General features: G+C 41.1%; 1 pseudogene; it reads right to left on the reverse strand.

Moving 5' to 3' along the window:
• Positions 1 to 1802: 1802 nt before the first annotated feature.
• LOC129031569 (heat shock protein HSP 90-beta-like) lies at positions 1803 to 3028 on the reverse strand (annotated as a pseudogene).
• Positions 3029 to 17089: the final 14061 nt, after the last annotated feature.

Genomic DNA, 17089 nt, shown 5'->3' on the forward strand with positions numbered 1-17089 from the left:
TGCTTTCTGCCCATATGAGGATGGCATGAGAAGACAGCCATCTGCAAACCAGGAAGCAGGCCCTCATCAAACACCTCTGGAGCCTTGATTTTGGACTTCACAGTCTCCAAACCATGAGAAATAAGTTTCTGCTGTTTGTAAGCCATCTGGTTTATGGCATTTTGTTACAGTAGTCCAAACAGACTAAGACAGTTTACCCACTAGTGTTTTATGCTCTTAGATACAGTGACTAATGAATGCTTCAATCAAATTTTCCTGGTTTTCAATGCTGTCTGGTCTATAATTACTATATTAACTCAACCCTATCTCCCATTCTCCCCTCTTTTTTAAAACTTTTATTTTAGGTTTGGGGTATATGTGCAGGCTTGTTATATAAGTAAGTTGTGTGTCACAGGGGATTGGTGTATAGATCATTTTATCATCCAGGTAATAAGCATAGTATCTGATAGGTAGTTTTTCATTCTTCACCCTCCTCCCACCCTCCTACCGTCAAGTAGCCCCAGTGTCTGTTATCCTCTTCTTTGTGTGCATATGTCCTCAATGTTTAGCTACCACTTATTAGTGAGAACATGTGGTATTTGGTTTTCTGTTCCTGTGTTAGTTTGCTTAGGATAATGGCCTCCAGCTCCATCCATGTTGCTGCAAAGGACATGACTTTGTTCTTTTTTATGGCTGTGTAGTATTCCATGTTGTATACGTACCACGTTTTCTTTATCCTGTCTACCATTGATAGGCATTCAGGTTGATTCCATGTCTTCGTTATTGTGAATAGGGCTGCAATAAACATTCATATGCCTGTGTCTTTATGGTAGAATGATTTATATTCATTTGGGTATATACCAACTAATGGGATTGCTGGGTAGAATGGTAGTTCTATTTTAAGCTCTTTGAGAAATCTCCCAAATGCTTTCCGCAATGCCAGTGTCCATTTTTTTAAAAGATGGGTATAACATTTGTTCACTTTTTGACTGAAAAGCAACTTCTGTCCTTCCTAGTTTAAAAGAAAAATTCCACAAACTCGAGTTCTACCTGCATGCCATTAGGGCTGGCTCCCTTACATGCAACTGGCTTTCACAGATTCTCTGTAAGCTTTTGGCCCCTGCTCTAGTATGGCTTTAACTTTTCCTATACAACTGAACGTTGATTGTTTTAGAGTTCACAACTGATATTTTTCTGGAGAGACTTGTAGACACATGATGACCTCCCTTTTATTGTCCTCTGGAGCATTCCTTCCTGTTGTGGAAATTGGCTTAGGCCTCCCCCTCCACCAGTGCTGGGTCCAGGCCTTGCTCTGCTGCTGCTGAAGCAGCTTCTGTAACACTTGGACCCCAAGAAGCAAGAGGCCCAAGGAGATGGGCAAAGGCAATGGGGCTCAGAATATTAAGGTCTGGGTTTGAAGGATGTTTTTGTTTGTTTTGGTACCTTCTGCATTCCTTGCCAGTTCCATCCTCCTTTCAGCAGTAGTACTCTCCATTTCCATTATACAGTCTTCTATTTCTTTATAAACATCTTGAGTACCCTGGCTTAATTTCCTCCATTTTATACATTTCCATTTGCTCTTCGGCTCTCAGTGAAGCCCTAAGATGACTCAGCTTGTTTCCTGACTAATTGGCTTCCACACTGCTAGAGTTTTTTATTAACTTGCAAAACTACCCTTTTCAATGGCAGTGCTGGATTACTTGGTGTGATGGAAAACTTTATGTGTCAACCTAGCTAGGCCATGGTACCCATACATTAGATTGGCCAAACACCAGTCTACATGTTGGCATGAAGACATTTTGTAGGTGTGATTAACATTTAAATCAGTAGACTAGATTTTTACAGACTGCCTCATGGAATTTCTTGTAGTTCTTGTCTTCTGCCAGCTCAGAGAACAGCTCAAGGCACTTCTTAACAATGTTTGTTTGAATGACTTTTAAGATTTTGCTCTGCTTAAGCATTTCTTGAGAGATGTTGAGGGGCAGATACTGAGAGTCAACCAAACCATGAATAAAATTGAGAAACTCTTGTGTCAACTCATCACAGCTGTCCATGATGAACACATGATGGACAGCTTGATGTTGTTCTTTTTCTTCTTGTTCTCATCAAACGGAGCCCGTTGAGGGAGGAGTAGCAATGCTCTAAATTCCAACTGACCTTCTACAGAGAAATGCTTGACTGCCAAGTGGTCTTCCCAGTTATTGGTGAGACTCTTGTAAAATTCTCCTTATTCCTCCTGGGTGACATCATGAGGGTTTCTGGTCCAAATGAACTTGGCCTTGTTTAGCTCTTCCTGATCAATGTATTTCTCTTTAATTTTCTGGTCTTCCTTTTCTTACCCTTACTGCTGTCATCTGAGCCTACGTCTTCAATCTTGAGCCTTTCCTCAGCATTTTCCTCTTCTTTCTCACCTTTCTCTTCTTCTGCCTCATTGTCACTGGTTTCCTTCTCTCATTCCTTCCCCCAAATAAAGAGTGATGGGATAGCTTATGAACTATGAGTATTTCTTCACTACTTCTTTGACTTGCCTCTCTTCTAAGTACTCTATCTGGTCTTCCTTAAGGTGGAGGATCACTTTGGTATCCCTGCCGGTGGGCTCACTGTGGTCAGCACATACAGTGGAGGAAGACTCTCAGACGTACTGTTCATCTGCATTGTGATGTGTGATCACAGTCACTTTCTGTGCCATCAGGTAGGCAGACTAAAAACCAAACTGCTCAATCTTGGAGACTTCGCAATGGTTCCAAAATTATTTATGAGGTCATCCTTGGTCATGGCAATGCCTGAGTCCACCAAAGTCAGGGTGAGTTCCTGAGAGTTGAAGATGATGTCAATTTTCATCTCTTTACTGCTGTTCAACTCAGAAGAGTCTGTCAGGCTTTCAGCAAATTCTGTTTAATGCATTAAATCCATTAGAGATCAACTCCTGAAAAAAAATTTTCTGGTTGGAATAGAAGGTATTGATGTTGAGATACATGAATTGGACAACTTCTGCCTGAAAAGCAAAAGTCTCCAACTCCTCCTTTCCGTGGTACACTTCCTCAGGCATCTTGAAAGGAAAGTGCCACAAGTACTAGAGAGCAGAGTGGGCTGGGACTGTCCAACTTGCAAGTGGCATCAAGCCTGAGCAAGGATAATTGTTAATTCCCAAGCCATAAGGTTCTGGATCCTCAACTGACCTCATCGTGGATCAGCATGTTGTGCCTACAAGCTGAGACACGGGATCTTGCAGCAGAGTCCAGCAGTGTCCCCACTTTCCCTGGGCTAAGGCTTCAACGTGCCCGAGTTTTGCTTGAAAACTTGAGGCTGATGAATACTACTAGGCCGACCATCCCTGATGTTCTCAGTCACTATCTGGATGCCTCCCTAAGATGGGAGAGGAGGGAGGAGGTGCTTGATGGGGCACTCTGCATGCTCGGCTGAGGAATCTGAGCTCTATTCTAAGAGATGTTCAGGTATCCTTGAGGGTTTTCATCACAGTATCATCATCTCTGGCTTTTATAACTACTGTGATCCCAAGTGAAGGTCTACAAATACCGTGTTCATACATTCCTTGCATTCTCATTGCAATATTTCAATAAGGAGTAAGATCGTTAGCTATTTTCCTTTTTCACAAACAGTCACTATCTAACAAGAATTTAACTTAGAATGACCAAATCTGAGTCAGAGGCTGCTATGGGTTACTTCCTTATTTCTTGGAGCAGAGTCCTGTGAACATGTCCTCAGCCTGTTCGCAGGGGCATGGCCAGAGGGGTGGGGCATGCGGAGGGAGACACATATCCTGGTGCTGGTTGACAAGGGCTCAGAAAAGCTTGTCTCTGGAAGTTCTAGGTCTGCAAGTGGGAAAAAAGAATGCCTGCAAGAAATACAATTGCCTTCACTCATAAACCTTCATTCTTGGGAAACCCTTCAGAGTTCTGAAAACAACCTCATCCTGGTTCAGTAAACCTCATTTTCTCTACAGCAGATAAAGAGGAAACAAATTTGCTCATCACCTCTCCCTTCTTTTCCATTCTAAGGTAGCCTGGACAGGAAACCTTTTCTTCCATGGCCTGTAGATTCTGATGGCACAGCATTAGAGGAACCACAAGTTCCTAAATTCCAGACTCCCTTGCCAAATCTTCTCCATCCACTTCTGGCATCAGTGCCAAAGGGGCATGGGACAAGTGGGAATCCACCTAAAATTGGTCCAACTGTTTTAATAATATTAATGTTGTGTAATATGAATAACAACAAGAATAATAGTAACTACTTAGAGAGTGCTTTCTCACAACCAGGCATGGTGCTGGCACTAAGCTTTTGACTTGCATTATTCCATCAGGGATATATTATTATTTCCATTTTCCAGATGAAAAAACTGAAGCTCAGAAAGGTTAACAACTGTTCAAGGATCCACACCTAGTACATGGTTAGTACATGGTTGGAGAGATGGTTCTTATGCCTGTTGAAAAGCACTGTGGTCTCCAGCAGGAGCTATGGCTGCCAAAGGATGAAAGTCGCTGGGGTGAACCCAGAGGATGAAGCAGTTGGCTCCTGTGTGCCAGGTCTAGTTAGGTGTCTTCCAGAACAGCAGTGGCTCTAGACACTCAGTATCTCCAAAGTCACCCCAGAGCGGGCCTAAACTTCCTGAGCCTGAGGTATCCTTAACCTCATCTCAGGGTTTCCTGGGCCATAGGCTGCTTCTGAAACTCAGTTCTTGCAACTGCTACCCCAGTTCACCTTAGTGATGCTCATCAGATATAGCATTCCCAACACATTCTCTTCACTCTGGCAATATAAGTCCAGGGCTGTTTAGGGATGGGGAGCATGGGAGGGGTGGTAAGGAACTGCTTCTTAATCCTCTTGTCCTTCTTTACTTTTGATCTCTCTCCACATCTTTAACTGTGATCCAATGAGATGTCTGGATAGCCTCGTGTCTACAACTCTAGACCTCTAGGGGAAAATGGTTTGCTCTGAATGGCTAGGACAGGAACCATTCACAATTGCAGGTTAAATCAATGCATGGCCAGTGAAGGCACACTCCTTTGGCACATTCCTGTGCAATATGTGTTTCTGTGAAAAGAAGAGGTGGGAAGATGTACAATTAGGTGAAGTCTGCTCCCACGCCCTTTTAGTATTACTGTTTCAGTGACACCAGTGGGGAGAATGTGACAACAATTAATTTCAGAACAAAAGCAGACAGTGCTGTCTTGCCAGGGCTTTAGACATAGAGTCCCTGCCTGGAGTTACTGGCAAAAAGGAACAGTAGGATCTGAGATGTCCTGCCATGGAGATCTGAGGAAAACCAGAGGTTTTCCCAGGAACCAAATGATTCATCACAGGAACATTGTCCATTTGCTCAGCTTCCAGCTTCCATCCCTTATCCCTAAACAGCCCTAGACTTACTTTGCCAGAGTGAAGAGGGTGTGTTGGGAACGCTATGTCTGATGAGCATTGCTAAGGTGAGCTGGGGTAGCAGTTGCAAGGACTGAGTTTCAGAAGCAGTCTATGGCCTAGGAAACCCTGAGAGGAGGTCAAAGATACCGCGGGGCTTAGGAAGTTTAGGCCCACTCTGGGGAGTGCTGCAGGTGCTAATGGAGGTTATCGGTGCAGGGATCAAAAGGGAGATGCCATGAAAAGGAAATGCATGCAGGGCATCTGAGGACAGAGTGCGCTTCTCTGTTCTTTAGCTCTTTGCATTTCAGATCTAGTGTCTTCCTTTGCAGCCTTTCAGAGCTCTGTAGCCTGGCAGGTGTGCTAGGCCTCCTGTCTAGGCCAAGAGGTTGCTGAATTCATGCTTCATTTCCTGCTGCAGGTAAGATTATTGTGAGAGAGGGTCTTTTTGTCTTTTTGGTCATTAGGTTTAAAATCCAAGCGAATCATAATATTTGTTAGATCTTTAGATTATGTTGGCTTTGGAAAAGGCCCATTTCAACATGGGTATTTGAGTGGAATTATCCTTTCTGCCTATGTGCAATGAAAATTTTCTACTTTCAGAACCTGTGTTTAGAACTCAGTGTGAAAAACCAGTCAACACACATACCACACAGAGTTCAGTGAGTTTTCCAACAGAATAATAAATGGCCCAGAGCTAAGTTGAAAGCAGTGTATGCTATGAAACAAGGGAAATTAGAAATCACCATTTGATTCAAAGTTTGAAATCACAGTACGATTTGGTTACAGGTGGCACCAGCTATTGTGATGTTAGCATGGTTGAGAAATTACCTTAGCATTCCTACCCAGTTTCATGAATAATGCAACCTTTCTTTTGGGCCACTTGGAAGACTTCCAGCAAAAATGTAGCCCTTGTCAATTCCTAGAAGCACAATTGTTCTCACAAAGAGATTAAAATTCAGCCAATAAAACATCTAGAGAAAATAAATCAAGTAAAATAGTTCTTTTTATTCATTTGTAAATGTTTGATTCAAAGTCAGGGTTTTTGGAAATGTAGTTTGCAGACCTCCTGCATCAGAATCACCTTGTGAATCTTGTGGGCTTCACTACAGTTGGGAATCTGAATCCCTGTTGAGAGTCTGGAGAGTGATAGGTAACAGATTGCTCAGGTGATCCGGGGACATCTTCAAGTTTGAGAACCGCCCCTAGAGTAGTTGATCACTTCACAGCCCAAACATCCATGCCTCACAAAACTTGCCAGTGGACTCATGCTTTCTTCCTGGCCTGAAACTTATAGAGTTAGAGTCATTAATCTCAGTTAATTCAATTCATCGAGCATTTATTGAGGAATATCTGTGTGCTGTCAAGGATACAAGAATAGGTAGGGCCCAGTTCTTGTCCTCACTAATCTTATAATCTAAGAAGAAGAATCAGGCAAATGCAGAAATAAACACAATCCCAGGCAGAAAATGATGAGCTCTTTCAGAAGAGAGATCTCTACCAAGTACCAGAAGTTCAGAGAAAGGGGCCGCACTCTGCAGAGAAGACTAGGAAAGTTGTGGTTTTTGAGACAGGCCTTCAATGATGGGTAGAATTTCACAAGCAGAGATGCAGAGTACACTGGGATTACATGAAGAAAGAATGATGAGAGAACAGGTATGGAACCACAGTTTAGCAAATTTGAGCTAGTTCAGGGCTATCTCATGACTGCCTGGAATGCTGGGTAGAGTCTTTTTTTTATTGGGATATAATTCATTTATAAAACTCATCCTTTTAAAGTGTACAATTCAGTAATTTTAGTGTATTCACAGACTGTGCAACCTTCAACACTAATTCAGAACATTTTTATGATCCCTAAAACAAATCCAGCCCTACTGGCAATCATTCCCCATTCTCCCCTCCCCCAGGCCCTGGCAACCACTAATCTACTTTCTCACTGCACGGATTGGGCAGATGATTTGTACATAATTAAATAGGGAGTAGGGAACTACTAATGATTTTAATTGAGGTAAAATTTGCATACAGTTAAATGCACAGGTCTTAAGGGTACAATTCAATGAGTTTTGACAATATATACACTCATCTTACTGATTCTCCAAAATAAAGAACATTTTCTTCGCCCTAGAAAGTTCTCTTGTGGGCCCTTCTAGCCAGTTCATGCTCCATAGGCAACCATTATCCTGATTTTTGTCATCATAAATTAGTTTTGTTTTTTCTCAAACTTTATATAAATGGAAGCACACAGTATATATACTCTTTTGTGTCTGGCTCCTGTTTCTCAGAATAATATTTGGAGATTCATTCATGTTGTGTGTGTCAGTGGTTCATTCTTTTTTGTTGCTAAATAGTATGAATGTGCCGCATTTTCTCTGTCTTTCTGTTGATGGACATTTGAGTTGTTTCCAGTTTATGAACACTTGTGAGCCAAGCAGCTGTAAACTTTCTCATGCATGTCTCTTTGTGGATATATGCTTTCCTTTGGGGGTAGGGGTAAATACGTAGGAATGGAAGTCTTGGTCTGCAATCTACTGCTTTTGTTTTGTTTTTTGGCAAGAATGTGATCCACCAGGACTGAACTTTGAGAAAACGAATGCAACAGCAGTATACAGTGAAAATTAGGAATAGAAGTTAGGAAAATCAAGAGGAATGATGTCCTTTGTGATTGGGAGTCAGCTTATATGGAACTTGGAAAATGAGTGGATATGAGCAGGCAGTAGAAACAGAAGTTTCAAAAACAGCTATTTATTTGGTCTCTACTCTCCAAGGGATTCTTAGGTTCCAGGCAGTCTGGCGGGTGGCATGATAGTCATTCCTATTGGTGAGAAAGATAAATATTCTGGTTTTGGACAACAAGATGGATCACTGTCCCCAAAAGGCCATTTCTCAGCACTTCCCCAAGTGCCTGGCACAGAGTGTTAGTGGAATGAATGAACTACTAACAGTCATTTGATACTTAGGAAGAACGAAAGGGCATCAGGGAGAGTGGGTGGGCTGAGGCAGCAGCTCATACACCAGAAATTAGCCCACTTACGGGACTGGTTGATTAGATTAGTTACTTGTGTAATGAGGTGGAGGATTTTATTCATCAGAAATTCTCCTCCATAATTGCTCCCAAGAAAATCAGTCAGAGTGTGCCTTGTGGTTCTCCCTCCCTCCCCCAGCCCTTCCCCAGGGAATCTTTTGGAGCTCTTGAGATATGTTTTTTTCTAAAAGTGTATTTATGGACACCACAGAGCACAAGAAGGGTGCTGAATTCAAATTTAAGAAATGTGGAGTGGGTTTTTTTCATTACTATGCTGACTGTGAACAACTTTAATAATCTATTTCTCAGTTTTCCTATCTGTAGAATGGGAATAATCATAATAATACCTGTTTCATTTCTCATAAATAAGTAGATTTAAAATCAGAAGAAATTTTAAATGCTAAAATGTTTTGAAAAAGGTAGGCTCCCCATCACTTTCCAAATAATGAAACGACCTACAACCTTTTCATCTTGTCTTTCAAGGTTTTCTTTGCCCAGTGGTCCAAACTGCCTTCTAGTTTATTCTCTCACTATTCTCTCCACTGACAACTGGCTGGACATTAGCTGTGGCCAGACATGTCCTGGTGCTCACTCACAGCCATGCTCCATCGTAGCCTCTGCTCCATTGTAGCCTCTGCCTGGACCCATGAAATCCTTCCCAAGCTCTGTCATTCACATTAACTCTTTCATAGCGTCTCTACTTACAATACCTTCCTCTTCTGCTTTGGCACCTAGATTATAGCAGAAGTCACCTGTCCCTGAGGTTGAAATAAAATTGACTCCACCCAGTCCCACGGGAAGTGCAACACACCCTCTCTCCATTTCTCCACGTTCTGGGGAACTACAGACTCATGGGCACTTAGGCTCCAAGTTACTGCTCTCTCTAAAACTGTAAACTCTCTGTGTCTCACCTTCTGTGATTCTTTCTTCTCTCAGCAGATATGGCAGTCACCCCACCTACCTTTTTTGTAATTCCTACCACACAAACCACTCAGAGGAGGAGACATTTGTGTGTAAAGTTTACTAACAAGTCGGCGCAGTGAAGGGAGATTTCCAGTACTACACTACAACATGGATGCATAATATTAAATCTTATTCATCCTTCATCTTAAAAGTTCTTCGGCTGCCCTGCTACAAGAATATCTCATGGCCATTCTTCCCCGTGGCCAGAGCCTCTGCCTTCTGGCCTGTCCCCACTCCCCACCTTTCTTCCTCCTTCCCTCTCTTCTTTACTTTTTGTTTCTTAACCCCAAATTCTCTAGCTTGTTCTTTGTTTCATCATCTCCTTCCAGATGTCAGTTTTAGGGTCTCACCTTCACTCCTGGAAGGGTTTGTCAAGGCTTTTGGTAATTTTCTTTTCCTAAAGAAAAATGGTTCCCTCTTTAAAATGTATTTGCTACCCTTTAAAATATTTTTTTCCAGTTATATTGATTGATGTTATTTATGATTATGTCTTACAGCCCCTTCTGTTGTATGCTCCCCTCGGGGCAGGTTTATCTGTGATTCGTCTCAGAGTTTAAACCCAATGCCTTGTATGTAGTACAGCCTCAGTGTTAAATGAATGAATAAAAAGCTGGTATTTTCTATATAACCCCAGAAAAAGCAAAGCGGAAGAAACAGAAGCACTAAGTTTCCATGTTAGGATACTAATATGATTCAATCACCACTGGAAGAGATCAATATGGGGTCCAGAGGGCTACTCCTGAACTCACCCTGACCCTAATGAGCAGGTGAATGCTGGGGCCAAGGTCGATGCAGGCTTTGTGCTGTGCCTGTTCCCCGGGAAATGAGTTTGCAGCACCGATTCTTTTCAGAAAGGCTGCTGACCTTCAGTTGAATGGTATCAATTTATGATCATTATCAATGAGAACTAGAACTGTTCCTGTGACCCACGGGATTTGTCCTCCCCATCCCACATGTAACCCTTCAGATCAGATTTCCTTCAGTGAAATCAGAATTGTCACTACGAGGACAAATTCAAGGCAGAATTACAAAAACCGGCTGATTGGAAGCATGAAACATGAATTTTATTATGAATGCTCTGCCATTCATCTGGCTAAAAAATGGGAAAGAGAAGACTCCGGCTTGGGCACCAATGAAAGAGGCTATCCAACAAGGAAAATGCTCTTGAAATTGTCATTGAACACAGCGGTTCTTTAGATCCTGAAATTAAACATAGCACTAATATTTGTAGGGCTTTACAGTTCACTAGGGAATTCAAAAGGTGCATGATCTCACTAATCCTCACAATAAGCCCATAAAGATCATTACCACTACCATTCCACAGAAGAGGGAACCGAGACCCACAGAGGCCAATTTTCCCAATATTTAGGAACACACCTAGGAAATGGCAGAGCTGAAATTGGAAGCTTGTCTTCAGACTTCAATTTTTATTTATTTTTCCATCACATCATGCTACCTTTCCTGTAGCATAACTGTAGAACCTTGTCCATACATTGCATGTTCATAGTTCTGGGACATAAAAGTCTATAATGTATAAAATCATTGGCTTAAATGAGTGATGCAATGGGCTTAGTTACCAGTAATACAGTTACATGCTTAAAAGTAATGGTTTGAGTCAATAAATAATTTTGCTATTCTGTACATCAGTTTTGACTCATTACTTGGAGTGAGCAAACCTGGAGTGTATAATACCTGATTGAAGAGATGCACACAGGGTTTTAGAAAGCTGGAAGAGAAAAAAGTGGGATGTACTTTCCCTCCCAGCTCCAGGCACTTCTTCCCTACTTCACCAGGCTGGAATGGTCAGCATGGCATGACGGGTAAGATCCTATGTTTTGGAGTCTAACTGGCGTGGGTGTCCTGCCTCTTCCATCCACTTTGCACAAGTTACTTATCCTCTCTAAGATTCAGTTTCCTTTTCCTCATCTGAAGAGTGGAAACACGTCTGTTAGGATTCTTTGATTGCAAGCAACAGAAACAGATTCACTTTTGCCAAAAAGGGTAATGTATTGGAATAATCTTAGTTCTCTCCCAGAAACAAAGGAAAAGGCCTCGCAAAGAATGGAAACTAGGCAACTCCATGGATCGAGATGAAAGAAGAAATATATTCTCCTCAGCATTCTGACACCAGAATGACTCCACCCTAACCATTTGTCATCCTGGGTTCTCACAGGGTAAGCTTGATTGGCCTACCTTGAGTCATGTGTCTCCACCTTGGCAGGAAGGAGGGGTACGGGATTTTGACTGACAGGCTCCAGAACCACAGGGACTGGGGCAGAGGCAACTACTTAAAGAAAAATTGGAGTGCTGCTTTGAAAACAGAGGAAGACAAACACAAAAAACAAATAAAAAATCCCCCAGAGATTTAAATGGGAAATTTTAAAAATAGGACTTCATAGGACTTTTTTTAGGATTAAAGATGTAATAAATTTAAAGTGCTTAGCACAATGTCTGACACACAGTAGGTGCTTGATAAATATTTAGCAATAAATAGTTGTTGTTAGACTGGAACAGAAGTGAGCTGAGAAGGAATATGAATAATGAAGGAGAAAATAAATAAAGAAAAGGATTCAACAGGTGGCTTGGCAGGGCAAAGAACAGACCTCCTCCTTTCCCTGATACCATGACCACCCCTAAAATACCATGAAATCTGTAGTGAATGCTTTTAATTATTTGAACATTCTATTTTGTATAAAGAATGCCAAGAATGCTAACTGCACAGACACCAGTAAATGGTCACAACTAGAGGCTGTTTATCCTACTAAACTGAATAACAGATACATAGATACACCTGTATAGAAACAAATGGCAATAAAGATGAAGTATAAATGATTCATTTTCAGAAAATTCAGTTTTAACCATCTAAGGAGTGGAAAGGATATTTTATAATTATTATGATGAAATCGTTTAAAAATTACAGTAAAATAGTTTTCACTTATTCTTGTGCAACATGAGTGAAAGGTATTGGCAATTAACAATTATACTGTGATATTTCTGCATACCACACTAACTGCAATGGACATTAATATTTATATGTTACCTACACTCTTACTGACCAGGCCAAATTTGGTCCCTCGATCCTCATTTCTCAATTCCTGGAGACATAAATGGGAGTTGCAAGTGAGTATCTGAAGACACATTTTCAACTGCTGTAGTTTGTCATTCTTATAGCTTATATCCTGAAAGCTTCATAACCGTGGCAAATCAGCTCTCACTCTGGGAATGGTCTTAAACAAGTTGGAAGCCATAAACCTATGGACAGTGCCAAAAGTATCTGAACAATCACTCACCTTAATGGTGAAAACTTGGCTCTATTATTTCTAAAATCACAAAGTATTTAAATTGTGATTTTGAACAAAACAATGGTACCTATGTATCTATCAAATCAAACGGACAGAGCTTCAGACGTTTACACTGGGACTACTTTGTGTGATACTAGGGAATACAGGTATCTTTTTGTTCTCAAGTGTGTATGTAAATCTTGACTTTTTTTAGAATCTTAAAACAGAATAGACTTAATGCATCTCAGTTATAAGCCTTTTGCCTCAAAGTGTCCCATCCTCTACTAAGAGGACCTGCCTTTTGGGGATTAGGTAATGCCTACAAAATTTGAAACAACTCAGACTTCAGAAATGTATTTTGTATCCATGCTTACTTCATTTACAGGAATAACAGGCTAGGAACTTTACAAATCTCTCTATTTTTTTTTTTTTAAACAATCCTTGAATGTTCTCAATGATTGGAGAACTTCTTTTTTTTTATTTTTAAGAGGCCGGATGCTGTGGCTCATGCCTGTAATCTCAGCACTTTGGGGGAGGCCGAGGAAGGCGGACTGCTTGAGGCCAGGAGTTCGAGACCACCCTGGCCAATATGGTGAAACCCCATCTCCACTAAAAATACAAAAATCATCCAGGCATGGTGGCAGGTGCCTGTAATCCCAACTACTCAGGAGGCTGAGGCAGGAGAATTGCTTGAACCCGGGAAGCAGAGGTTGCAGTGAGCCAAGATCACACCACTGCATTCCAGCCTGGGTGACAGAGAAAGGCTCTGATGAAAAAAGAAAGAAAGAAAGAAGGAAAAAAAAAGAATAAGTGTTGTTAACTTGAAATGCTTTTTATAATTGATATTACATAATATCTAAATTAGTAAATTGCATTATTATATTTAGGGAAAGGCAGGACTGCAATATGCAGTTTTAGAGAACTAAAAACAGGAAAAATATGTTTACTTGTTATTTAAGTTTGAACGCGTGTCTTGGTGCTTATCTTATATTTATAAAGTGCTGAGGATTTAAAAAACTCATTCCTCTTGACTGATTTTTAATGAATTTGCAATTGAGTATTTTTGTTGGGGTCCACAACATACTTGCTGTATGGGACACTTACATGTGCCACCTAGTATCCTCAGAGAGAATAAAGTTCCCACAGTATTGAGCCCATTGCACTGCTCCAGCCCAGCTCTTAAAATTCTGGTTAGCATCTCCCAATCAGATACGGAAACGTATCAAGGCGTCTTGGCAAAGTGGCAGCAAATTAGTGGCTTATAGATAAATACATGCTTGTCATTACCTGCAAGTAATAACACGTGGGGTAAACAAACAGTATATCAAACTGTTTAAACCATTAATTATTTGAGATTTTGCATGTCCAATCTCATCTTTGAAATCAACCTTTTTTCCTCTTGTCTATGAAGAATAAATGTACAGAATATCTAAAAATAGATATATAAAATTTTATCTTTTTTTTTTTACTTTAAGTTCTGGGATACATGTGCAGAACGTGCAGGTTTGTTACATAGGTATACATGTGCTATGGTGGTTTGCTGCACCCATCAACCCGTCATCTAGGTTTTAAGCCCTGCATGCATTAGGTATTTGTCCTAATGCTCTCCTTCCCCTTTCCCCCAACCCCCGACAGGCTCCAGTGTGTGATGTTCCCCTCCCTGTGTCCATGTGTTCTCATTGTTCAACTCCCACTTATGAGTGAGAACAAATTTTATGTCTTTTTAAAAAAAGAAAGTATCTGAGGAGCTAAAATATCTCCTCTGAAGAATCACGGTTGTATTCTTAATGGAGCCTGCCTCCTTACATTTTTCCACATGTAACATTTTCGATGGCCAATGTCACAGTACCAAATGGCCCGATTGATAGGAAGTAAACATGCTCCCTTTATCTTCTGCAGTTTTAACATTTGATGTCATCTTTAGCAAAAGGTAGCACTGAGTATGCGCTCCATTGTACTACTGTTATGTGGTGATTGCTTATTCTAAGAAAAGTTTATAGTAGAACAATATAAAATAGAAGCAGAGTGAGAGAGGAGAGCTTAAAAATTCAAACCGTTGTTTCCCAGACTTGAGTCATGCTCAGACGGGTATGAAATAATTTTTAGAAACGATCATCAAAATGAAAACATAAAATTTTAAAATTCTTCTACAATTTCCAGATCCCATAGACTTTACTTTGATAACTACTTATTTAAACTATTTCAAGTGGGTAAATTGAACCCTATCATTATCTTTATTTTTCAACCTAGAAAGAAACATCACAAGAATATCTAGGTAATCCATTCGAAAGTTAAAATATTCTTACAGTTTGAAATTGTTTCCTAATTCTCAAATTGCAATTTCCCTCCTTTTGATATGTCTTTGGTGCCTCTTTATGGTTTTCACTTTCTAGTTAGTAAACTATTTATATATATTCTAAGATAATAATTAGGTTTCTTCAGGCTTGCCTATTCCAGGTAATAGTGTCAGATCCCATCATCTTATTTAGGCTTCTATTCTTCTAAAAAATCATTTCTCTTCCTTTCATTGAGACTCTCTTCCTAGTTTCTACTTCCCACCTTCCAAGTTGAAGAGCCCTAAACTAGAAGCAAGGTCTGCAGAGCAGGCGACCATCCAGGCTACTGTAATGCAGCCCTAGTGTTCTCTGCATGATCTTTATTGTGATTCTTTTAATGGCAGAAAAGTGATCCCACCAAATATGTGTGTGAAGAATCAATAAAGCTACATGAAAACAATCACTTTCTTTGTAGGTGTAAGGTTGCCCACATAGTTGTGGGATGGTTCCTGGAGCCGTGGGTAAACCAACTTAGTAGGGCACTGTAGGGCCGGGCACCCAGAGCCCTGTCTCGTGCATTCTGTGCTATCCCATTTTTATTTTTCATTTGTGTAACTGACCTTTCCTGAGCAGCTTACTGCCATGGTCCGGTTATGAGAAGATGTGTCACAGAAGTTAAAGATTGCTTGATTCACAAAAACCTGCGTGTTTTGCCTTCTTTTCTGGTATAGTTAATGACTGACAGAACAGAAAACTTTATATAATGAGGCAGTATTACTGCCTAGGAAACGTCCATCTCTTTCTGACTCATTGTGTAACGTTTTCCTGACATTTAAAAATGTCATTTCCTGTGCTCCCCTATCTTCTTCAGCTGTGCATCAGCCCACGCTGCCTGTCCTCATCATGTCTGCTAATGGGCCCATGCACCTCTGCTCCATGGGCCGCATCGCTGCCCCATGTCAAGCATACATTTTTACACACTGTGAGGCCTCTCAGTTATGCTCTTCAATATCATGGGTCTCTCTGCAATCCTTTAGCAGTCTGGACCAGCCACTGGCTTTTGCCCTACCTCCTGCTGTAAGGTGAGCACTCCGGACAGAAGACATATTCCTGGCTCAGCTACCTAGCAGAACTTTTAATCCTTCAAACCAGCATGACTTTAACTTTGTCGCATTCTGCATTTTCAAAACTGGTTTCAGATCCGTGCCAGTGCCCCTAACAGCCAAAATAAACATTTCATTTCTGACGTTCCTATGTTATTCTCCTCCGATGTATAGTCATTAGCATTGCTTGGTTATGCTCCGTGTTCAAAGCACTGTGTGTATGTGATCAAAACAAGTTTCAACACACATAACATAGTATGGTCTCTGCAGTTAAGTGTCAATCCAAAGTTTCCTTGGAAAAATACCCAACTTTGAAAGATCTGTGTTAAACAGTTGACTTTGCTGTTAGAGTATCTGAGTTCAGATTGTGGCTCCACCACTGACTAGTTCTGTGGGTTTTGCCAAATTTCTTAGGTGCCTTCTCTGCCAGCCAGGTGCAATGAGTACCTACCCTCAGGCTATCAGGAGGATTACATGAGCTAATCGTGCAAAGCTCTTAGAGTAACATTTGTCACTGAGTAAGCACTCAGTGATGCGGGTTATTACCAGACAGTATTTTTCTATCTACCTCATGAAATGCTGATTTCTGTCTGCATCAGAGGAGTGGCCTATACAAGCTTATGTAGAAAAAAATACTTTTTCATCAGGGAAACAGTCTTGAAAAATGCACATTGTCTGTTGGTTTCATTGGTGAGCCTGTTGCTTGCTTGGAGCTGCCCTGTATTCACGGCCCTGAAGGCTGACTTCCAGCTCACCCTGCATCTGAATGAACAGGACAGCTGTCCAGAAGTAAAGTCTGTATCAGGTTCCCCTGCCAATATAGTTTTTCAAAACATAGGACTGTGGTTTTTAAAATACATGGCAAGCTTTGCTTCTCACTCTGGGCAGGGTTTCTTCTTCAAACTGAGCATTTCTCTATCAACAGCATGCTTTGCAGCTGCCATTTCTGACTCCCTATGGATCCACATGCCATCCAGGCATAAAACCAGTGGGCCAATTTCTGGCCTGGCAGGGCTGTTCTAGTGGGTGAGGGAACTGTTCTTTTAAGGGCGGCTGCCACTTGAGAGTGCAAGTTCATTGTTGGCAGCCCCA

This window comes from Pongo pygmaeus, chromosome 11, assembly GCF_028885625.2.
Source record: "Pongo pygmaeus isolate AG05252 chromosome 11, NHGRI_mPonPyg2-v2.0_pri, whole genome shotgun sequence".
Classification (NCBI taxonomy): domain Eukaryota; kingdom Metazoa; phylum Chordata; class Mammalia; order Primates; family Hominidae; genus Pongo; species Pongo pygmaeus.